A 24486-nucleotide genomic window follows, 5' to 3' on the forward strand; every position below is an offset into this window, starting at 1 on the left:
AAGCACTGATAAACCGCACAATTCTTTATCATTGGGGGTAGATTTAATCCATCAGACAGTAAATGCAGTAAACATACTTTTTCTTTCGTCATCAGCTCATCTGGCTTTTCTGCAACCTCTGCTGGAACAGACCACAGAAGCAGTGCAAACAGGATGACAAACCCTGAATCTACACCTCAATCCACTCTGCGGAGGTTTTGATTGATGATTGATGATTGATTTTGGAACCTTTTTCTTTTTACACAAGTCATGTTCTCTATAGCAAAGTCCTTTTAAGCGATCATTCCTGGATACACGTTTTAAAACTCTGTAATGGTTTACTCGATTCAAAATTCAACTTTATTTATACAGCACCATTCGCAACAAACTATCTATTACTGTTATTTATTGTCAATTACTTATCTTGTGCAGTGACACTTGATGCTCTTATTAGTTGTGTTAATTTAAATGGTGTGCAGGATTACACATTAGGAGGAGGAGATGAGGGAAGTTTGACTCTTCAACTACAGACGCGTCCTCTGTGTGGGGGAGGGGCGGGGCGCTCACTGCCGGGCTCCTGGCTGGAAGTGTGAAGAAGAGGAGGGGCGCGAACAACTTGGCTGCCGTCACCTGCGCTACTGGTGAGAAACCTCTACTGTAACATTGATTTGGACTCTTTCATTTGATTAATTGACAGTTAAACTTTCTCCAGAAGTTTCGTCACAGATTGGGTTTGCTTCATTAGGTCAACGGCCTCATTTCGGGTTCTTTTTGTTTGTAGAGGACAAGGTGGTGGGTCAATTAAGCTCAGAGGAGGGTGGCGTGCATTTATTTTAGGATGCTTATGGTATCTTTACGTGGTGTCTTTATCTTTACTTTGAGCTTTAAGTAAGGGAAGTTTCGAGTGTAGGCGAAATAACACCGTCATTTGGTAGCTGAGAGTAAAATTGTCGACGAGAACAACATTATGCGCAAAGGAAGGCGAGGGCGCCATGACAGTTTGGGAGCTCGTGTACTGGTGTCCAGTCCACGACCAGTCCAATGCCAGTGACATTTTGGATAACACTGACATTCGGACCACCATGGCGGAATTTGCATATATTCCAATATCGGTGTCGCACAGTCTGCAAAAGGTGAGTCTTGGACGTTCTATTTGTATCTGCTGCCGCTCGTACGCCGTTGGTCACGTTAAATTTTTGTAAACATGGAATGCTGCAGTACTGCTCGCGGCCTGAATTGTGAGAGGGTTCGCGGGCGTTGCGCCGTTTGACCGCTGAACCTAACCGGATGTAAATGAGTCCTGTGTTTGTTTGCCAACGTCTGTTTTGGAGAAAATAATTGGGGCGCAATTGTCTCCCAATCCTCAACTGGTTCACTTATGATGGTTTGTGTATGTAATGTGTATGAATGTGAGAAGCTGCAGTACCGCTCGCGGCCTGCAGCTGGCGGTAATGCAAGCGGGGGTGGCGCTGTTTCACATGGAAACAAACCGGAAGTAAACAAAGGCTGAATAAATGATTCTTTCTTTTGAGCTAAAACTGTTAAAATGTGGAACGCTTCACGAATTTGCGTGTCATCCGTTGCGCCCAGAGGGGAGGGATGTTCTCGGTTCCTAGTTCCTACTTTACTAGAAACTGCTTGAGCATGTAAGCCTACGGGAGTTCCTACTTTCGGGTGAGAGTCTAATTGGCCTAGCGTTTGAACCTGAGAGCCAGATTGGCTGAGTTAACTGGAAGGCCGCGCCCCCTCACCGGCGCTCATTGGCCGGAGGGCGCGGCCCCCACAAACCGGCGTGAGCGAGCTCAGTTTGCCTTGAACTTTGCAAGCGAGAGGTGAGAGCTAGCGCACGCTGCTGTCATTCATCGGTCGTTTCCACTAGAGAGAAAGTTATTTCAAATGACTTGCAATTGTATTGCGCTATACAATTGCAAGAAATAACTTTCAGCTACAAACTCGAACCAGGCAACGTATTACAACCTACTAATTTAATGGTCTTTTTTTGTCTCCCAGCAGCCAAAGTAGTGTCTGACAGCAGAATTTCAAATTTCATTTGGAATTATTTCAAACGACAAACTCGAACCAGGTAAGAACATACTACCTACTCCTTGCTTATATTTTTTTGTCCCCCAGCAGCCAAAGTAGCGTATTAAGTTTGTGTAAAGAAGAAACTTGTAATTAGTGCCGGCTGGCTGGCTAAGCTATGTCCACGCACATGTCGGTAAATTAATTACTTAATTTGTGTGTGTGTTTCTTCGGTAAAGTGATTTATTGAAGTGTTCAGTCAAGTACGGCGCTGGCTACGCACATGTCCGTAAGAAATGTAATGTTCTGTCGAATATAGTGCTTGTACTTGGTCATTGTCTTTATTTGCCCGTTCCGTTTTTTGTGTAACGTGTAACGTAAGTGTTGAAGTGGTTTATTTAAGTGTGTTTTTGAAGTTTCCGCCGTGAATGGACAAATGACGTTAGAAGGAAAGCCTTTTGAAAGTAATATAATAACATATAATATTATGATATATATATATATATATATATATTCTTTCTTTCTCCTTTTTTTACCAATAAAAGTAATTGCAGTGTGTGTGCGTGTCCCTGAAGTACTGTAAATGTGGGTTTCACCGCAGCCATTATGATTTGTCAATGAATGTGTTTTGTTTTTTTTTCCCTTTCTAGCAGTATGGACCACAGACCGGCGTTTGTGCTGATGGCGGGCTCTACCAACATCAGGCTCCAGGCCACGCCAGAGGCCCTGGCTGCGTGGAGAAGCATGCAGGCCCAAGACAGCAGGCGCACGTGCAAGGTCCCGTCCACGGTCTTGAGGGAGGCGGTGGAGGGGGTCCGAGAGGCGGGCGGCAACCCGGCCCACAGAGGCCAGGTACTGAGCCAGATGACCCTTCAATTTGGCCGGTACTATGGGAAAAACTTCCAGTGGCTGCTGACCCACGACGTGGGTTACGTCGCCAGTCTGCTGGTGAGCCACCGGAAGGAGCGCGAGGCGGGCAATGTCAGCAGCAGTCCCCTCATGATCAACAAGGACGCGCTGCTGAAATACGCTCGCCTCTTCCCGCCCATGGTGGCCGCCATCGCCAACAAGGGGAGGACGGGTACCGCGTCGGAGGGCGACTGTAAGGTGGGCTTCGGCCCGCACGCGGAGCTCACTTACAGTCAGCTCTACGAAGGGCAGAGCACGGAACTCACCAGGTAAGATGACGGCATGTGAAGCGTACTGTGAACAACGATGCCGGCATAGTTTCATGCTTCTCCCACATTTCCTTTCATCATAGTTATAGGGCGAGGCTGGTGATGTTGACCCCCCAGGGTGCGGGCACCCGGTTGGCCCTGCTGCAGCGCTACGTCAAGCGGAGGGACCGTGAACGGCGGCGGCAGCAGCAGCAGCAAGCCGGGAGCTCGTCTCTCCCCTCGACTTCTGCCTCCACTTCCTCTCTGGCTGCGGCGGCGCCACATCGACCCAAGAAGAAGAAGCAGCAGTCGGCGGACCACGTCCCGTCTGGTGAGCAGCCATTTCCCGTCTATGAAAAAGACTACACTATATGTGACCTCGTACGCTTGTCTGACTGTTGTCGCATAATGTCAGCTTCCCAGGCCTCCTCCACTCCCTCTCGGGCTGCCACGGCGACACATGGACCCAAGAAGCAGCGGTCGGCGGACCACGTCCCGTCTGGTGAGTAGCCACTTCATAGCAATGAAAAAGACTACACTATAGGCGACCTCGTACGCTCCTCTGACTGTTGTCGCATAATGTCAGCTTCCCAGGCCTCCTCCACTTCCTCTCCGGTTCCCGCTGCCAAGAGGCGACGCTCGGAGGACCACGTCCCGTCTGGTGAGTAGTCATTTCCCGTCCCCTGTCATTGTGAAAGACTATACGTGACCCCGTATGCACGTCTGACTGTTGTCGCGTAATGTATCAGCTTCCCAGGGCGCCGCTTTGGATAAGCAAAAGCCTGACGAAGATGACCGGTTGATGATGGAAGCTACAGACGCCTGTGAGGAGAGCGTCGGGGCTTCCGGTTAGTATTATGCGCCTATAGTATTAGCTCTTACCATTTGTACTGCAGGCTGGCCTGCGACACGAAGGTGATTGAGCAGATGAAAAGGAAGACACTTTGAAACAGCGCCACACGCCTGCTGTTTTTTTGACAGGTTAACACGTGAATTTCTCATCACATGTGAATTTCTTCTCAGGACACGCTCCTCAGACTCCTCCCGCTCCGGCCGCTGCCCTCCTCCGCCCCGCTCCCTCGCCAGAGGTTTGTATTTGTGCCGAGTGGAAATGACGTAGCCGGCCGTTAAGCGGTGTGTTTCACTCAATCCCGCAATCAATGTCCTCTCGTGCCATTTCAGATTGCCTTGCCAGAGCCCTGGAAGCGATCTCTGCCACGAGAGCAGCAGGCGTGGGTCAGCGAGGCCCTGTTCACCCGCGACAGAACGGGGAAGGGTGGTTCTGAGGCAGGACCCGCAGATGATGAACTGCCCTCCTGAGCTGCGCAGAGAGTACAGCCAGCCGCCGTCCAGCCCGGATGCTTTCTTCCAGCGCCCCTTCTTCCTGTGGGCCCCGTACCGCCTCTGGCGCGTCAACCTGCAGTGCCCCTTGTGCCAGCACAAGCTCACCGCCTGTGGGTTTTACAAGACGGTGCGCAAAGTGCTGGACAGGGACGGCTGGTACTACATGGGTACAGAGTACCTGGAGTGCCAGTACTGTAGGAAGAAGGTGGCATCTTGGGCAGACTGCATCATCTCCCAGCTGCTCCCTCGCCAGAGGCGGTGCTTCCCAGCTGTGCTGACGTACAGGTAAGAAAGCATCCAGCGTTCCTACAGGCGTGGGGGAAATGCATCGTTGCACGTTTGAAATGTAACCGTCTGCCCCATTTGTGCGGCCGCAGGCTGGCGTGCGACAAAAAGGTCATCGACCAGATGAAGAGGAGGACGCTCGGTAACAGCGCCACCAGCCTGCTGTCCGTCATACAGGATCAGCACGAGACTGACTGGAACGAGCAAGCCGGCCGCTACCTGGACATCATGCGGGACACAGGCCTTCCCGGGACACAGGCCGCTGCTCCTCTTCCCGTGCCGGCCATGCCTGCGTTGCCCAGCTACCAGTGGATGCTGTCTGTTTACGCCAAGGCCACATTCGGTAGGATAGACGAGCTCAGGGCCAAAGTTACGTCTGTCTTCGGCTCTGTCCTGAAGTTGGACGCCACGAAAAAGGTAGGTAGCTTTTTTTGAACCCGGGCTCCTCTCACTCCATCCGTAATGTCAGCAACACTTTAAAAACCGGATACTGTCGTCCGCAGGTGACCAAGAAGCTGGCCGGGGCCGACGCCGGCACCGCCAAGTGGTGCGTCAACGTGGGGAACGAACAGGGCCAGGTGCTCATGTCCGTCCTCACTGCGGCCGAGGGCTACGGTCTAAGGGACATGGCCGACGGCCTCCAGGAGCGGTACCGGCGGGCGGGGGTGGAGCCGCCGTCCCTCCTCTACGTGGACCGTGACTGCTGCCGGAGCGACGGGGGGAAGTGCGCGCCGGCGGCTCTCTTTCCGCGGTGGAGCCAGTTGCAGGTGAAGCTGGACATCAAGCATTTCATCCGCAGGCTGGCGTCGGGGGTGGTCACGGACAGCCACATCCTCTATCCCGCTTTCATGCGGCGGCTGTCCATGGCCATTTATGAGTGGGACCCGGAGGACCTGGCCCGCTTGCGGAGAGCCAAGGGGGCCTCGGCTGGCACAAACCCGCTTCGCATCCAGGAGATGGCTCGGCACTGTCGCCGACGCACGCGGGGCGCGCGGGAGACGGAGCGTCTCCTGGAGGAGGCGCTGGCAGATTTCGGCGTGGCTGTGGACCAGATGGGCGTTCCCCTCCTGGACAGCGCCCGCATGGCGGCCACCTGGGCGACAGAGAAGCGGCATCTGCCTTGTATCCAGGTAATATGCGCGTGCACAATACGTCGACCCTGTCTTTACATTGCCTCGCATCTTACCCCCGTGTGCGTCGTCACGTACAGGACCCACCGGGCATCCCGCTCTACACCAGGGTCGGACAGGTGACCAAGGACGGGGTGGTGCTGCCCGTCTTCAGGTGCGCGCGCGGCTCTACGTCCTTGGAGTCGTTCCACCTGCACCTCAACAGGTTCATTCCGGGTGAGCAGAAGCGACAGCCACTTGAGGCTCTGACTGTGAACTCAGACATTTGATGTTGTGCTCGTGCGTGAGTTTTTTGTGTCATCGTTACTGTCAGGATAATTCTTTTCTTCAGGCACGGAGACTTCAGAACACTTGGGTTGAGAATTTATTGCTGCAGCAAGAGTCAAGTCAGTTACAATGTGTGGTCATTGCAGTCTGGGTTGACTGGTTTTCTATAGCTCAAATCGTCCTCTTATACATGGTTGCCAGAGAACTTTGTCCCTGTCACTCACAGTCTTGATCAGTTTAACAATATCAACAGGACACATTACCCGAGTAAATCACAAGTTATCAATATCAGTAGGAAACATCTTGGTGCAGACTGTCTGAGTCAATCATAAGACTCTAGTCTCTAGTCAGACTGCTCGTTTCCTCCTGTACTGGACTGCAGCATGCTCTTATCCCATAGTATAACTCAATCAAACAGTTACTCCTTAGGCTAAGTACAGATTTAGCAAGGCCGTGAGGGATGCTAAGAAACGGTACTCGTGGAAACTGAAGCAGCAGTTTGCAGCCAGTGACACTACATCTGTGTTGAAGCCTGTCACTTTAACTATAAACCTGTCAGTCTCTATCAGTCTCTAAATGATCTGTGCCTCGTTGAAAGGTTGAATGAGTTTTACTGTCGCTTTGATGGTCAAGCTGTTAGTGCTGACACCGTCCCACACGACACCTACAGCTATCAGCAGCCTCCACCTCCTCACATATGGCCCTCACATCCACCTCGTCAACGACCCTCTCACCTCTAGAGAGGGACGTTAAGGTGCTGTTCACGAGACAGAACCCCCGCAAAGGTGTTCACCGTCACCTTTAACACCTCATTGGAGACATGCCATGTACCAGCCAGCTTCAAAGCCTTCATCCCCATCCCCAAGGACCCCTGGATTTAACGACTACAGACCCATTGCTCTGAGCGCCTGGTGCCCCCCCCCACCTGAAATCCCTCAACGACCCGGCCCCCCTGCAGTTTGCCCTCAGAGCGCCCTCACCAAATATGTTGTTTGATTCTTGTCTTTTTTTTACATGTTATATGTACGCACCAAGGACCAGAGCATGTTCCTCTTAAGTGTAAACTTCATCGGCGAATAAAGCTATTCTGATTCTTACAGGCACGAGTGCAAACGGCTTGCACTTCCAAATGTACCTGTTGGACGGGCTGGCGGCGTGGAATGAGGACAGGGCGCGTGACGCGGTGCGTGCCACGACTGACGGGCAGCGGACTGAGCTGCGGCGGCGCGGCTACGCAAGCCAAGATGTGCACACATTAAACCAGATGGCCATGGAGATGTACGGGCACATTCTGGTGGAGACGTACATGCAGCCGCTGGAGTACACAGGTAGCAGAGCATTTTCACCCTTTGCAGGGAAGCCTGGTGCTTTGCGTCCCAAAAGCTCATGTGGTTTTCTCCTCCCTCAGGCGAATTGATCGGCATGGACTACCTGTACGCCCAGACCGGCCGGCCCCTCCAGGAGTTTAACGATGACCTGGATGAGCCGGACAACCTGGAGGAGCTGGAGGGAGAGGGGTTTGAGGAGGAGGAGGAGGAGCAGCGCGCGGAGCTCTCAGATGAGGTGTTTGAGGAGTTCCACCTCAATCTCAATGATGACAGGTTTTGGCGCCCCTCCCAGCCTCACATCCCTGCCAGCTGTGCTGCTGCTGTCATCCTCAGCCCTGCTGCTGCTGCTGCTGCTGCTGCTGACGACGCCACCACCACCACCAGCTCGGCGAATGTCATCGCCCGCCCTGCTGCTGCTGTCATTGCCCGCCCTGCTGCTGCTGACAACGCCGTCGCCACCACCAGCTCGGCGACTGTCATCGCCCGCCCTGCTACCGATGCCGCCTCTGCTGCTGCTGACCACGCCCAGGGGGACAGCGTGGATCCACACGGGGTTCCCGGTTACCAACATGTGGTCAAGCTGGCAAAAGCTCTGGTGGCGCTGCGGGGTCAGGGCTTTGTCACACAGGGCCAGGTGGAGGAGCTGGTGAGTTTATGGCAGAATCTCCCAGAGTCAGACAAGGGCCCTGTGGTGTACCCCCCTCGTCACAGGACCGAGCTGGTGAAGGGGAGATTCAAAAAGTATCGGGCCAGCAGTCGGGCCACGGCTCAGTGGCCCGACTGCAGCCGGCTGGTGGATGCCATCTTCCGCCAGCTGTGCGTCCTCCATCCGGCCAATCGCAGGCTGAGGGGGATGACGGTCACCAGGTGGACCCTGATGCTGCACGATTACAACAGCATCAGCAGCGCCGTGGAGGTACACCCGGCGCTGCGGTCCCGCACCAGGATCCGGCTCTTCAGTGTCAACCAGCACACTCTGTCGCAGTGGTAAGAAGAATGGATGGATGGGTGACTGTGTGTGCGTGCGTGAGTGTATGCTACGTCTTGAGTTGGATCACAACTTCACCAATGTTATATGACTCCATAGGCACAACCGGGGTGTGACTGCGCGGTTGACGGCCGAGGTGGTGGACGCCATCCCCGCCATGAGTGCTGCTCCCCAAGCCAGTCAGGCCATCCTGCCCACCAGGGAAGGGACGACGACGACGACGACGACGACGACGACGACGGCGGCGGCGGCGGAGGGGCCTTTGCTGTACAAGGATCTGCTTCCTCCTCCGCCGGCCCCCGTTTGTGTGGTCACCGCCATCCCCGCCGCAAGTGCTCCTCCCCGGGCCCGCCTGGTCCACACCGATCCGCTCCCTCCGTCGGCGCCTCTGCCAGAGGATCCCCTCCCCGGTCCTTCTGGGCTGAGTGCGGCGGCCGGCGGATCGCGTTCCCTTTCCTCTTCTGTCGCCACAGCCCTCTCGGTCGCCACAGACGCTCCCGTGTTGGCCAAAACGACGGCGTGGCGCAGAAAACAACTGGAACGGAGGAGAGCGGAGGCGGCGCTGAGAGGGGTGACTCTCAAGCCTCGCAAAACATGGACCCTCACCTGCAAAGACTGTGGCCAACCCAAGACTAAAGAACAGGGCCACAGGGTGTTGAGAACCGCGTCGGGGCAGAGGGTTTACTTCTGCCCTGTGGAAGCTGCTGGGAAGTCCCCGGAGGAGTGGCTTGCCTCCCTCCCTCCTTAATTGCACCGCTTTTTCTTGTTGTTTATTTATTATGTTTTGGCCAAAATGTTGTCAAAATATAATTTTGCTTTCCACCAACTGGCTGCTTCGGGTTGTCTTTTTTTTTTTTTATACGAAATGACTTGGATGCTGACAAACAATGTCGGCTTTATTAGGAGGACGCATTGTCAAACCAACCAATACAGCGGCAACGACTAATTGACGTTAGTGAAATACAATTCATTCAGAGTTACAATTGACACACCGACAAACAACGTCACATTAGTCAAACGTCGTCTTTATTATTATTATGTCGTGGAGCGCGAGGAGCGCTAACAATAACAAAGGTTCCACGTGGAGGGGCGGTCCCCGGTCAGCTGAAGACAGTCCCCCTGTTTTGTTTTGACTTTCGAGGCGTCTGACGTCACCGCAGTCACCTGGCCGTGTGCATCGCTCCGCCTCACGTTATTTAAACGCTGCTCACCCCTATTATACACGCACTGGTGAATCTGCACACAGCACTGATTGTTCCTGAGCTAGTCACCAAAGAATCTCACTGTGTGTATGATTGTGTTCTTGATAATAAATATTATTTGATTTGGGGTGGAGGAGACACTGAGACTAATCAAGACAGTGTGAGCATATAAACGTTACGTCACGCGTGCAACATGGCTAATGTTATACCAAACGCATACAGATAACTGACTTAGACTTTGTCACTAAATTTGGACTAAAATTAATGAATGTCATATGACTAATATCTGACTTAAATCACAAAACAAATATCTGTGGCTGAGTCCAAAACTCAAATGAAACTCCCTGTCGAAATCAACAGGCATCAGCTCATAAAGGGTGAGAACACAGCTGAGCTTCTTTAGGAAGCTGTGTCCGTCCACAAGCGGCTTCCTGCACTTTCCCCGTCTCCTTATCTGGAATACTGGAATACTTCCATCAGTTGTTTCACTGCCCCTAATAAGCAGCACAGTGTGGCACTTTATTGCCTTTTCCTCCTTTGTGAAGCAGTTACTAATACTGGCTTTTCACATGCTCACCTATGAGCTGTAAACATGTTTTAGGTCGATTGAAGCGAGCCAGGACAAAGATTGAAGCGAGCCAGGACAAACTGGGCAGAGGCTGCATGACCAGTAGAGACGCTGGTTGCAAGATGACACAAAGCTTCTGGATGGTGGAGAGGTACAGCGTGGAGGGGATCATCCAGTCTGCTCTGCTCCTCCACCAGAGAAGCACGGGAGAAGAGAGACACGAAGCTGCAAGTGTCCCACAGCACAACTTGCGACAGAATATGGAGAAGCATAAAAGATGAAAGCACTATATTAAGACTTGTGTTACCCAGATGAGGTATATGATGCTGAAAGTAAAATAGGAATTACCAAAGTAACTTGTAAATGCAGTGCTGTAGAATATAGAAGAATGAATGGTAACAAGCCAGCATAATAGACATCAAGGTCATATGAAGAAAGAATCAGAAAGCTGCAAACTGCAGTCAGACTCGATGATCAACGGCAAGCACTGATAAACCGCACAATTCTTTATCATTGGGGGTAGATTTAATCCATCAGACAGTAAATGCAGTAAACATACTTTGTCTTTCGTCATCAGCTCATCTGGTTTTTCTGCAACCTCTGCTGGAACAGACCACAGAAGCAGTGCAAACAGGATGACAAACCCTGAATCTACACCTCAATCCACTCTGCGGAGGATTGTATTGATGATTGATTTTGGAACCTTTTTCTTTTTACACAAGTCATGTTCTCTATAGCAAAGTCCTTTTAAGCGATCATTCCTGGATACACGTTTTAAAACTCTGTAATGGTTTACTCGATTCAAAATTCAACATTATTTATACAGCGCCATTCGCAACAAACTATCTATTACTGTTATTTATTGCCCATTACTTATCTTATGCAGTGACACTTGATGCTCTTATTAGTTGTGTTCATTTAAATGGTGTGCAGGATTACACCTTAGGAGGAGGAGGAGATGAGGGAAGTTTGACTCTTCAACTACAGACGCGTCCTCTGTGTGGGGGCGGGGCGGGGCGCTCACTGCCGGGCTCCTGGCTGGAAGTGTGAAGAAGAGGAGGGGCGCGAACAACTTGGCTGCCGTCACCTGCGCTACTGGTGAGAAACCTCTACTGTAACATTGATTTGGACTCTTTCATTTGATTAATTGACAGTTAAACTTTCTCCAGAAGTTTCGTCACAGATTGGGTTTGCTTCATTAGGTCAACGGCCTCATTTCGGGTTCTTTTTGTGTGTAGAGGACAAGGTGGTGGGTCAATTAAGCTCAGAGGAGGGTGGCGTGCATTTATTTTAGGATGCTTATGGTATCTTTACGTGGTATCTTTATCTTTACTTTGAGCTTTAAGTAAGGGAAGTTCGAGTGTAGGCGAAATAACACCGTCATTTGGTAGCTGAGAGTAAAATTGTCGACGAGAACAACATTATGCGCAAAGGAAGGCGAGGGCGCCATGACAGTTTGGGAGCTCGTGTACTGGTGTCCAGTCCACGACCAGTCCAATGCCAGTGACATTTTGGATAACACTGACATTCGGACCACCATGGCGGAATTTGCATATATTCCAATATCGGTGTCGCACAGTCTGCAAAAGGTGAGTCTGGGACGTTCTATTTGTATCTGCTGCCGCTCGTACGCCGTTGGTCACGTTAAATTTTTGTAAACATGGAATGCTGCAGTACTGCTCGCGGCCTGAATTGTGAGAGGGTTCGCGGGCGTTGCGCCGTTTGACCGCTGAACCTAACCGGATGTAAATGAGTCCTGTGATTGTTTGCCAACGTCTGTTTTGGAGAAAATATGTCAGATTTGGGGCGCAATTGTCTCCCAATCCTCAACTGGTTCACTTATGATGGTTTGTGTATGTAATGTGTATGAATGTGAGAAGCTGCAGTACCGCTCGCGGCCTGCAGCTGGCGGTAATGCAAGCGGGGGTGGCGCTGTTTCACATGGAAACAAACCGGAAGTAAACAAAGGCTGAATGAATGATTCTTTCTTTTGAGCTAAAACTGTTAAAATGTGGAACGCTTCACGAATTTGCGTGTCATCCTTGCGCAGGGGCCATGCTAATCTTCTCTGTATCGTTCCAATTTTAGTATATGTGCTTCCGAAGAAACACAATTAAACCCCTGGAACTCTCCCCTTATGAACGGGGACCGACAACTATGCAGCCACAGTGCTGGTTGGGACGTCTGGAGCCTGCCAGGGCTCGGGAAGACGGTTTAAAAACAACCTGCAAACTATACAAAACACATGGCACTGATTTACCACCATAGAGTGTATCATGTGGACATAATATGTCTCAACAGTGACGTTAAACAGATCTACAGTAAACGATGATGATGCCATCCAAAGTGATGTGATGTGAAACAGGCTGTACAGCGTACTAAACGATAATGACGCTATCCAAACTGACGAACTCAAAACAGTGATTTTCTCTACATGATTTTGGCCGCCAAAACAGCCACACAAGTCTTAGTAACATGATTCCTAACGTGTAGGCATTATAAATACCTACATGTTAGGAATCTAGGTCCACTCTGACGTCGCGCGTGCTGTGTGGGCATTGTGGGAAATCTATGATAAGCATGCGTGACCTCAGCTCCGACGGTTGGACGGCTTCGTGGGCAGGAGACACAATCGTATGGATTTCTACATTACTACATTATTTAAAGGATCATGCGATGTTTGCTATAACCTCTAACTCTATGCTGAGTTTAAAGGGAAAGGAAGTGTAGTTGATTCCCCTCACATTGTGCAAATCGGTCTTAGACTGCCATCTAGCGGTGATCGCGCGGCATTACAATGGAGTGACCTACTCGAATCAGAAAGTCCACACTAAACACACAGCGTGCTGTTCACACAATTCTCACAATGCCAAAGCTGCGTATATTGGGTAAGTGCAATGCACATTCGGCGCGACATTCAGGGGGACCCACGTGCCACGCACATTGATCTTCAGCCAAATCTTTTTTGTTTTGTTTTCTTGTGGTTATTTTGTAGATTGTAGTTGTGCTCCTTCAGTACCATTATACTTCCCTTGATTAGCTCAATATTGTTGTTTTACGTAGCAATGCAGTGACTAGAAGCTTTTTAGCTTTTCTTTTTTAGCTTTGCTAATGATGTTTTAGTGGTGGCACATTCCTTCATTTTTATTGCATTTGTCACAATAATCCTCAAAGAAATTTGTCTCTTATTTTCTTGTATGTGTAACCAGTTGATTGAACTGCGGAGCAAACCTTGATTTTTTTTTGCCAGAAAGTGACTCAAACTTCATGATAGCAGAGCAGTTTGGACGCAGTTTGCACACCATCCTTAAGTTTAGATCAGTTATCGTCTATGAAATGCTGACACATAATACACAGTAGTATTATGTTTCATACTGATGCACATGTATATAAGCTTCAAGCTTTTAATGTAGAAAAAGATAATTCTACTAGCAACAGAAGTAATACATGTGATGAATTGTAGTCCTTATATTAGGGGTAACAGTATACGGCTAGCGTAGTAGCGATCGATCTTATCAGAGTGTGGTGAACCAAAACAAAGAAAAGACAGAACAATTAAAATGCGACTGAAGTTGTGTTCATCCCAAACTTGGTGTGTGTTGTTGAAGAAGAATGCAGTGAACAAGTACTAGTAGGATTGGTGATTATACATTGAAGAATAAAATGAATGACAGTGGTTCTTCTGCTGCTTCTTCTTCTTCTTCTTTTCCTTTCGGCTGCTCCCTTCAGGGGTCGCCACAGCAAGTCATCCGTCTCCATCCACCCCTATCCTCTGCATCCTCTTCTCTTACACCTCATATCCTCCTTCACTACATCCATATATCTCCTCTTTGGTCTTCCTCTAGGCCTCCTGCCTGGCTGTTCCCACCTTAGCATCCTTTTCCCAATAAATTCACTATCCCTCCTCTGTACATGTCCAAAACCATCTCAGTCTGGCCTCTCTGACTTTAGCTTATGTACTCATTCCTGATCCTATCCATCCTTGTCACTCCCAAAGAGAACCTCAACATTTTCATTTCTGCTACCTCTAACTCTGCCTCCTGTGCCTTCCTCAGTGCCACTGTCTCCAAACCATGCAGCATCGCTGGTCTCACCACTGTCTTGTACACCTTTCCTTTCGTTCTTGCTGAGACTCTTTTGTCACACATCACTCCTGACACTTTTCTCCACCCGTTCCAACCTGCTTGCACACGTTTCTTCACCTGTTTTACGCACTCTCCGTTGCTCTGGACTGTTGACCCTAAGTACTTCAAATCCTCCACCTTCTTTATCTTTTCTCCCTGTAACCTCACTGTTCCACTCGTGTCCCTCTCATTCACACACACGTACTCTGTCTTACTGCGGCTAGCCTTCATCCCTCTTCTTTCCACTGCATACCTCCACCTCTCCAGATTTTCCTCTACCTGCTCCCTGCTCTCACTACAGATCACACTGTTATCTGCAAACATCATGGTCCATGGAGATTCCTGTCTGACTTCATCTGTCAATCTAGCAAACAAGAAGGGGCTCACGGCTGATCCTTGTGCCTTCCTTGTGCCGGTCCCAAGCCCGGATAAATGCAGAGGGTCGTGTCAGGAAGGGCATCCGACGTAAAACCTACGCCAAAAAATCAATGATGCAAGTTAATGAATGACAGTGGTTACAATGGGGAAATTAACAGTAGAACCACCGGTTGCCTGCTGCAATAGACGTTGTGAGCATGTAGAATATTGTTGGTGTGAGTGCGTTTTTGAAGTCCTAATGAACAGAGAGAACTTCAGTTTTATGCCAGTGACGTCAATGTTTACATGTGCAGTTGATTCCATTTTGACCCCAGTTAACCTGCAGCTGCCATTGCTACGTCAGGCTGATGTGCTTGTCTCCATTAGTTCAAACTTTTCTGCATGCCTGCAGTCCTTTTTTGTGTGCAATTTGGTGCATTGAATTAGCCCATTTAGTGTAACTGTGTAACTGTAAACCAAAGATTAATGAAAACAGTCAAATGAATAACTCCAGAAACCAGCCTTATGTTCAGTGGGAACACTCAAACAGTAACTTTATCAAAGTAACTGTATCACAGAAGTGACAGTCGGTCACAAATTACTTGATAGTTCATGTTAAAGACAGATTGCAATTGAAGCAACCGAGTGCCCAATGAAATGACTGCGCCTCCAAGTGTCACAGCGCTGACTGTCCAGTTCTCCTCCTAATTAGCAGCTGAGGTTGCAGGGGTCAGCGGGAAAGATGTCGGCTGTGAGGAGGCCTCAAAACTCAGTGTTCCCCAAAATTGTCATCCACCAGCTCCTCCATCTCTCCAAAGTCGTCCTCCAGCTGTTCATCCATTGTTAAAAGTCCATGAGCAAGTGGCCAGTCTGCGCATACAGGGTAAGGGAAAAGAATATTGGCTTCTATAATTCCACAAAATACATGGATTTGTGTAAATGAGCTTTGCAAACTTTTCTTTTCAAAGTATTTTGCGCAGGGAGCTTTGGACCTCTTAAATCTCCCCTTCACCAGCTCGCTCCTGTGACGTGGGGGGTACACCACTGGGCCCCTGTCCCCTTGGGGAGATTCTGACACAAACCCACAAGCTCCTACACCTTGCCCTGGGTTATGTAGCCCTGCTCCATCAGAGCGTTGGCCAGCCGGACGACGTGATGGTACCCGGGAACCCCGTCAGGATCCACGCTGTCCCCCCGGGCGGCAGCAGAGGTGGTGGCGGCGGCGGCCGCGGCGGCGGCAGCACAGCTGGCAGGGATGAGCGGCTGGGAGGGGACCCAAAAGCCGTCGTCGTCCAGATCACGGTTGAACTCCCCAAACCCCTCGTCCGGGAGCTCTGCCCGCTCCTCCTCCTCCTCCTGCTTGTTGTCGCCCTCCTCCCCCGGCTCCCTTGAGGTTGTCAGGCTCATCCGGGTCATCGTTGAATTCCTGCATGGCCCCGGCCGGTCTGGGTGTACAAGTAACGCGTGCCGATGAATTCGCCTGAGGGAGGAGAAAACCATATGAGCTTTTGTGACGCAAACCACCAGGCTTTCCTGCAAAGGTTGAAAATACTCTACCTGCTACCTGTGTACTCCAGCCGACGCGTGTAGCCTTCACCAGAGTGTGCCCGGAAAACTCCACGGCCATCTGGTGTAACGTGTGCACACCCTGGCTAGAGTAGCACCGCCGCAGCTCAGTCCGCTGCTCAGACTGGCTGTCACTCGCCGCATCGCGCGCGCGGTCCTCGCTCCACGCCGCCAGCCGGCCAACAGGTACAGTTGTGTTCAAAATAATAGCAGTGTGTTTAAAAAAGTAAAGCTCAAAGTCCTTACAATAGTTTACAATCATTTATTTTCAAAACAGTAAGTTTGAAAATAAAAGCACAATTCACTCAATGATGTTGCAATATAATACAAAATACAATAAATCAATCATCAAACTCCCACCATCATAAACAACACAAAGGGCAGCAGTAGTGTACTCCAACCGTGGGCAATGTTGCTTCACCAACAACAACAACAACAACAACAACAACAACAACAAAAAGTGCAGGAACAAGTGCAATTGTTGCCACAAATTGAAATACTACCAAGTGCTGCATAAGTACTAGTAGTAGTAGTAGTATTACTCCAAGGGCAATGTAAACAACAACAAGTGCAGGAAAATTGCACAGCAAACTCGTACAAATACTACCAAAGCAGCAGAACAACAAAGTGCTGCATAAGGAGTAATAGCAGCAGTAGAACTAAGGGCAGCATTGTTGTTGCAAACAAATTAAGGAGGGAGGGAGGGAGGGAGGCAAGCCACTCCTCTGGGGAGTTTTGGCCGTTATACCGGCCAAATTGAAGTTTCATCTGGCTCAGTACCTGGCCTCTGTGGGCCGGGTCACCGCCCGCCGATCGGACCCCCCCCCACCGCCTCCCTCAGGACCGCGGCCGGGGCCTCGCACGTGCGCCTGCTGACTCCGGCCTGCCCGCTCCTCACCGCAGCGTGCCGTGGCGTGGAGCCTGATGTTGGCAGAGCCCGCCTTCAACACAAACTTTGGCCTATGGTCCATACTGCTAGAAAGGAAGGAAAGGAAAAACAAGCTAGGGCTGCACCTAACGATTAATCTACAGATTCTTTTTTGGATTAGTCGATTAATCTATAGATTCTATTTATTACGCAATAAAACAAGGATTTCCCCCAAATTACATATTTATCACATTAATTATTCAATATTTTCTTCAATCATCTTCTCTTGAAAACAAACAAATGTAACAAAGATTTGCAGTCCATTATTCCACAACTAGCCAACTTTTGACTGATAATCTTCGTTTTACAATCCGACATATTGCTTATTCAAGTGAAAGTGATCGAGAGCAATCTGCATTCCACAACAAAACTACATGAGTCGCAGGTCAGTTTGGTCTGATGGGGGGGGGGGGGCAGATCAGTTTGCGCTTCCGCACGTCAGCCGGCAGGTAACCGCTTGCGGCTCGCTAATACACTACTTTGGCTGCTGGGGGACCGATAAAGAGGCAGGTAGTAGGTAGTAGTTCCTTACCTGGTTCAAGTTTGTAGCTGAAAATTTTTGGAAACTACTTGCAAACGACAGATGAATGACAGCAGCGTGCGCTCACACCTCTCGCTTGTAGAGTTCAGCACCGACTGAGCTTTCTCGCGAAAATTTATCAGGGGCCGCGGCCTTCTAATTGACTGAGCTAATGTTGTTCTCCGGCAAAATCGCTAAGCCAATCGCGTGTGCCGACAACTCGGGACTCTGCTCCGTAGACTTGCCTGTTGCAACAACTGGGCCCTGTTAACTGGAACAGCAACTGTCCTTCCCCTCTGGGTGCTGCCTTCGGTCGCCTGTTTGACACTGTTTGATTTCACCAATTGAACTCCACACTGCTATTATTTTGAACTCGCAGCTTTCAATCTATTCGATTCAATTACACAGAATAAGCAGCAGGCTTGTCATGACTGTTGGCTCTATTGGTTTTCTATGACTCTACTACACCTACTAGTAAATTATTTGCCATGTTGATAAATAATTTCGACCAAAAACAGTTGTTTATCTGCTTAGTGATGTTAACCTGCTATTATTTTGAACACAACTGCACATCTGAAAGTGCCAGCCGTTTGCATTCATGCCTGTAAGGAGTCACGGTGACACGCGTGCACACGACATCAAATGTCCCCGAGTCCACAGTAGAGGGCGACACGGGAGTGGATTTGCACTCCTGTCCTGTCCCACTCCCACAGAAAAAAATCTTGTCCCGTCCCAGAGTAAAAAAGAATTCCTCTCCCCTCCCAGTAAAATGACTCCCACTCCCGTCCCGCTCCCATTTTTTTTTCTTTCTAGTCTTTAGGCAATACATTGAATTTGATTTGATCTTCTCCCCATTCTTTTTTAGATATCTTTGTGTGCTGCAGTTTTATTTAAAAAGATATGGCAACAGGAACAGTTCATCGGTGGTAGTATAGGGAGGCATCTATTGCCTTAATCCAAGCAAAAAACCTTCACTGAAGGGCACAAAATAATCTAGTGTAAGGAAATCTATAGATCATAGACTACTGCATGATATCAAGGTAACATTTTTGTATTACAATAAAAGTGTGGAGTGACTCCAAGGGCCGCGCGCACACCTGAAGACTGGCAGCACCACCCCGCCCTTTGGCTGACCCTGGTGTAGAGCCCGATGACGGGGGGTCCCGGACGTGACGACACACACGGGGTAAGTGCCGGGTCACGGCGGCAACGCAATTAAAGACAAGGTCACTGTATTGTACACGCATATTACCTGGATACAAGCCAGATGCCGCTTCTCTGTCTCCCAGGTGGCCGCCATGCGGGCGCTGTCCAGGAGGGGAACGCCCATCTGGTCGGCGCCAAAATCTGCCAGCGTCTCCTGGGCGCTCCGTCTCCCACGCCTCCCGCGTGCTGCGGCGACGACAGGGCCGAGCCATCTCCCTGATGCCAAGTGGCCGCACGCACGCGTAGGCCCCTTTGGTGGCCGCGCACTTCCCCCCCGTTGCTCCCGCAGCAGTCCCGGTCCACGTAGAGGAGGGACGGCGGCTCCCCCCCCGCCCGATGGTACCGCTCCTGGAGGCCGTCGGCCATGTCCCTCAGACCGCCTCCCTCAGCCACCGTGAGGACGGACAGGAGCACCTGGCCGTGTTCGTTCCCCACGTTCACGCACCATTTGGCGGTGCCGGCGTTGGCTCCGGCCAGCTTCTTGGTCACCTGCGTATGACGTTATCCAGTGTGAAAGTGGAATTGACATTGCGGTGCAAAAAGGTCCCTACCTTCTTCGTGTCGTCCAACTTCAGGGCCGAGCCAAAGACGGATGTGACTTTGGCCCTCAGCTCGTCTACCCTGCTGAACGTGTGCTTGGTGTAGATGGACAGCACCCAGTGGTAGCTCTGCAAGGGGGGCATGGTCAGGACGGGAGGATGGGCCGTGGCCCGGAGACATCAAACTGCCGACGGGCAGCTAGGTAGAGGCTGCTTTCGATGATTCCAGTTGTGGAAGTGCACAGCCTCCAGTGAGCCCAGCAGGCTGGTGGCGCTGTTGCCAAGTGTCCTCTTCTTCATCTGTTCCATCACCTTCTTGTCGCACGCCAGCCTGCGGCACAAACGGGACAGACGGTTGTGTTTCCAATGTGCAATGATGTTTTTGTTTGCCGCCTTTCACGGTCCCAATGCTTCACGTAGCGCTGCAGCAGGGCCGACCTGGTGCCCGCAACCAGAGGGGTCATTGTCACCAACCGTGCCCTGTAACTATGATAAAAAGAAATGTGGGAGAAGCATTAAACTATGCCAACATTGTTCATTGTACGCTTTACACGCCATCTTACCTGGTGAGTTCCTTGCTCTGCCCTTCATACAGCTGACTGTACATGAGCTCTGCGTGCGGACCCAAGCTCACCTTACAGTCGCCCTCTGCTGCGGTGCCCGTCCTCCCCTTGTCGGCGATGGAGAGGCAAGCGTACTCAAGCAGCACGTCCTTGTTGTCCATGAGGGGGGGGGGCTTACTTGCCCTTAGTACTGCTTCTATTACTACTTATGCAGCACTTTATTGATCTGCTTTGGTAGTATTTCTATGCGCAATTGCACTTGTTGTTTTTCCTGCACTTATTGTTGTTTACATTGCCCTTGGACTACTACTACTTATGCAGCACTTTTTGTTCTGGTAGTATTTCTATTTGTGGGAGTTTGTTATTGTTATTTATGCTGTGCAACAATTGCACTTGTTCTTGTTCTTTTTCCTGCACTTTTTGTTGTTAATGATGGTGGGAGTTTGATTATTTATTTATTGTTGTACTTTGGTTGTATTTGTATTATTTATGCAACATCATTGATTGCACTGTTCATTGTTAATTTGGTCCACAATGTTGTCACAATATAATAATGATCTTGCTTTCCACTACTGGCTGCTTTGGGTTGTCTTCTCTTCTATATGAAATCACTTGGACACCAACAACAAGATCACAGTCAAACGTCGTCTTTATTATGACACATTGTTAAATCAACCAATACAGAACCAACATTGACATTGAAATAAAATTCATTGAAAGTTACAATTGACAAGTCGGTCGTCCACCGGAGCGCTCGCTCTGCCAGAAGATCCCGTCCCCGATCCTTCTGGGCTGAGTGCCCCGGCCACCGGATCTTCTTCTGTTGCCACTGCCCTCTCAGCCAACACAGACGCCCCATGTGGTGATCAGGAAAAGAGTGAGTGAAAGGGTGAGCAGGGTTTGAATCAGGAGTGAACAGGTGAACTCAATCAGTGCTGAGTGAAGGATAGGATAGGAAGGAAGTGAGGTAATTGAGGAAGGTGGAGAAAATAAAAGTCAGATTGAAAGAAAATGGGAATCTTTACTACAACACAAGTAGCAAAATACTAAACAAAGTTTGCAAAGCTCATTTACACAAATCCATGTATTTTGTGGAACAATAGAAGCCAATATTCTTTTCTCTTACCCTGTATGCGCAGACTGGCCACCTCCTCTTGGACTTTTAACCGTGACCTAGATGAGTTAGACAGCAGCAAGGAGCAACCTGGTGAGGATGGACAGCTGGAGGATGACTTTGGAAAGATGGAGGAGCTAGTGCAGGGTTGTCAAACTCATTTTAGTTTTCTGCCACATTCAGCCCAATTTAGATTCAAGTGGACCGGATTAGTAAAATTGTAGCATAACAACCTATAAATGGATGTAAATGGAAAACCCCAAGTTTTCCCCCCTTTTTTTTAGTGCAAAGAAGTACAGGTTCATATTGCAAATGTTTACTTTTATTACTTTTATTTAACTATCTTTTTCTCAGTGGTTACCAAACTTTTTCTGAAGGGTTCTTCATACTAATTTGCCCTACATTTTTTATTTGTCACTGATACCTATTGCTTTTTTGTTTGTTTGTTTCTTGTATATTACCATGTGTTTACACTGTTACGACCATATTGTCTTTGATTTCTTTCCCTTGTTTCTGTAGATAAGAAAATTTTCTCGCCCCCCACTTACCCAATAGACGCAGCTTTGGCATTGTGAAAATTGTGTGAACAGCGCGTTGTGTGTTTAGTGTGGACTTTCTGATTCGAGTAGGTCACACCATGGTAGTGCAGCGCTAGCACCGCTAGATGGCACTCTAAGACTGATTTGCACAGTGTGAGGGGAATCGACTACACTTCCTTTGACGTGTTGTGCTGCCTGGAGTCATAGACTCAGCACCATAACACTTTAAACTCAGCATAGACTTGGAGTAAATATCAAACATCATACGATCGTTTAAATAATGTGGTAATGTGGGAATCAATGTGATTTTGTCTCCTGCCCAAGTAGCCGTCCAACCGTCGGAGCTGACGTCACGCATGCTTATCATAGATTTCCCACAATGCCCACACAGCGCGCGCGGGGTCAGATTGGACCTAGATTCCTAACGTATGTATTGTAACTGTTAGTTTAGAGAAAAACATTGTCTTCCCAAGCCTTGGCATGCTCCAGACGTCCCTACCACCCAGTTGTGTGTATGGTTATCGGTCCCAGAATTTCATCAGAGTTCTCGTTACATTGTTGTGTTTCTTCGGAAGCACACATACTAACATTTAAACGATACAGAGAAGATAAGCATGACCCCTGCAAAATATTCGGTCCTCCCGCGGCTGCGGGATGCCACTACGGGGGGGTTTGCTCGAGTTTGTCAGCTGTTTCGGGAGAGGGAGCACCGCATGTTTACCTTTTTAGCTAGCTAGCTCCCCTCCACGTGTACCCTCTGTTGTTGTTATTGACGCACACTAGCGTATTAGAGTTAGTGCGCGTTTGAGGGAGCGAGCCGGTGGACGACCGACTGTTGTCAATTGTAACTTTTAATGAATTTGATTTCGATGTTGGTGCTGTATTGGTTTGTTTAACAATGTGTTATAATAAAGACGTTTGACTGTGACGTTGCTGTAAGTGTCCAAGATTTCATATAGAACAGAAGACAACCCAAAGCAGCCAGCCAGTCGTTAACTTCAGAGAGCAAGATTATTATATTATGACAACATTGTGGACCAAATTAACAATCAACAGTGGCAATTAACAGTGCAATGATGTTGCACACATAATACAAATACAACCAAAGTACTACAATAAATAAATACTGAAACTCCCACCATAAACAACAAAAAGTGCAGGAAAAACAAGTGAAATTAAACGAATAACAAACAGAAATACTACCAAAGCAGAACAATTAGTGCTGCAGTAGTAGTAGTCGTCGTCCAAGGGCAATGTTGCTTGCTCAAGATAAATAACAACATTCCTACCATAAACAACAAAAAGTGCAGGAACAAGAACAAGTAGTAGAAGTAGTAGAAGTGCGGCATAAGTAGTCTACTCCAAACAAGGGCAATGTTGCTTGCACAGCATAAATAACAATAACAAACTCCCACAAATAGAAATACTACCAGAACAAAAAGTGCTGCATAAGTAGTAGTAGTCCAAGGGCAATGTAGACAACAGTAAGTGCAGGAAAAACAACAAGTGCAATTGCGCAGCATAAGAAACAAAGAAACAAATTTCTGAACTAATTTCTAAAAATTAGAAATACTACCAAAGCAGATCAATAAAGTGCTGCATAAGTAGTAATAGAAGCGGTACGAAGGGCAAGTAAGCCCCCCCCCTCATGGACAACAAGGACGTGCTGCTGGAGTAGTGGAGGGAGGCAGTGGCTCAGTGGTAGAGCTTCCGCTTGGAAACCGGAGGATTGCTGGTTCGGGTCCCTGCCGAGGTGCCCCTGAGCAAGGCACCGAACCCTCAATTGCTCCCCCCTCTGTAACTTTCTGGGTGGTAATGTAATGTAAGTCGCTTTGGATAAAAGCGTCTGCTAAATGCTCGTAATGTAATGTAATGAGTACGCTTGCCTCTTCCCGCACATGGCGGGCGGCGCCATCGCCGACAAGGGGAGGACGGGCACCGCGGCAGAGGGCGACTGTAAGGTGAGCTTGGGTCAATAACATCATTGCACATTGGAAACACAACCGTCTGTCCCGTTTGTGCCGCAGGCTGGCGTGCGACAAGAAGGTGATGGAACAGATGAAGAAGAGGACACTTGGCAACAGCGCCACCAGCCTGCTGGGCTCACTGGAGGCTGTGCACTTCCACAACTGGAATCATCGAAAGCAGCCTCTACCTAGCTGCCCGTCGGCAGTTTGATGTCTCCGGGCCACGGCCCATCCTCCCGTCCTGACCATGCCCCCCTTGCAGAGCTACCACTGGGTGCTGTCCATCTACACCAAGCACACGTTCAGCAGGGTAGACGAGCTGAGGGCCAAAGTCACATCCGTCTTTGGCTCGGCCCTGAAGTTGGACGACACGAAGAAGGTAGGGACCTTTTTGCACCGCAATGTCAATTCCACTTTCACACTGGATAACGTCATACGCAGGTGACCAAGAAGCTGGCCGGAGCCAACGCCGGCACCGCCAAATGGTGCGTGAACGTGGGGAACGAACACGGCCAGGTGCTCCTGTCCGTCCTCACGGTGGCTGAGGGAGGCGGTCTGAGGGACATGGCCGACGGCCTCCAGGAGCGGTACCATCGGGCGGGGGGGGAGCCGCCGTCCCTCCTCTACGTGGACCGGGACTGCTGCGGGAGCAACGGGGGGGAAGTGCGCGGCCACCAAAGGGGCCTACGCGTGCGTGCGGCCACTTGGCATCAGGGAGATGGCTCGGCCCTGTCGTCGCCGCAGCACGCGGGAGGCGTGGGAGACGGAGCGCCCAGGAGACGCTGGCAGATTT

At 49.7% G+C, this 24486-nt stretch overlaps 1 long non-coding RNA gene, 1 other non-coding gene and 1 pseudogene across 2 annotated transcripts; 2 read left to right on the plus strand and 1 right to left on the minus strand.

The window, feature by feature from the left end:
* Positions 1-11339: 11339 nt before the first annotated feature.
* Positions 11340-15972, plus strand: LOC142999079 (uncharacterized). The gene is made up of 3 exons (XR_012963256.1): positions 11340-11368; positions 15551-15634; positions 15720-15972. It is a non-coding gene; the product is annotated as an uncharacterized LOC142999079 (long non-coding RNA).
* On the minus strand, positions 12276-12381 carry LOC142999178 (U6 spliceosomal RNA). Its single transcript, XR_012963292.1, has one exon. It is a non-coding gene; the product is annotated as a U6 spliceosomal RNA (small nuclear RNA).
* A 6314-nt stretch (positions 15973-22286) lies between the features above and the next one.
* On the plus strand, positions 22287-22355 carry LOC142999181 (U6 spliceosomal RNA; annotated as a pseudogene).
* The last annotated feature ends 2131 nt before the right edge of the window (positions 22356-24486 follow it).

The sequence above is a fragment of the Genypterus blacodes genome, unplaced genomic scaffold (genome assembly GCF_046128005.1).
Source record: "Genypterus blacodes isolate CSIRO-AG114 ecotype Tasmania unplaced genomic scaffold, CSIRO-AGI_Gbla_v1 ptg000040l_1, whole genome shotgun sequence".
Lineage (NCBI taxonomy): Eukaryota > Metazoa > Chordata > Actinopteri > Ophidiiformes > Ophidiidae > Genypterus > Genypterus blacodes.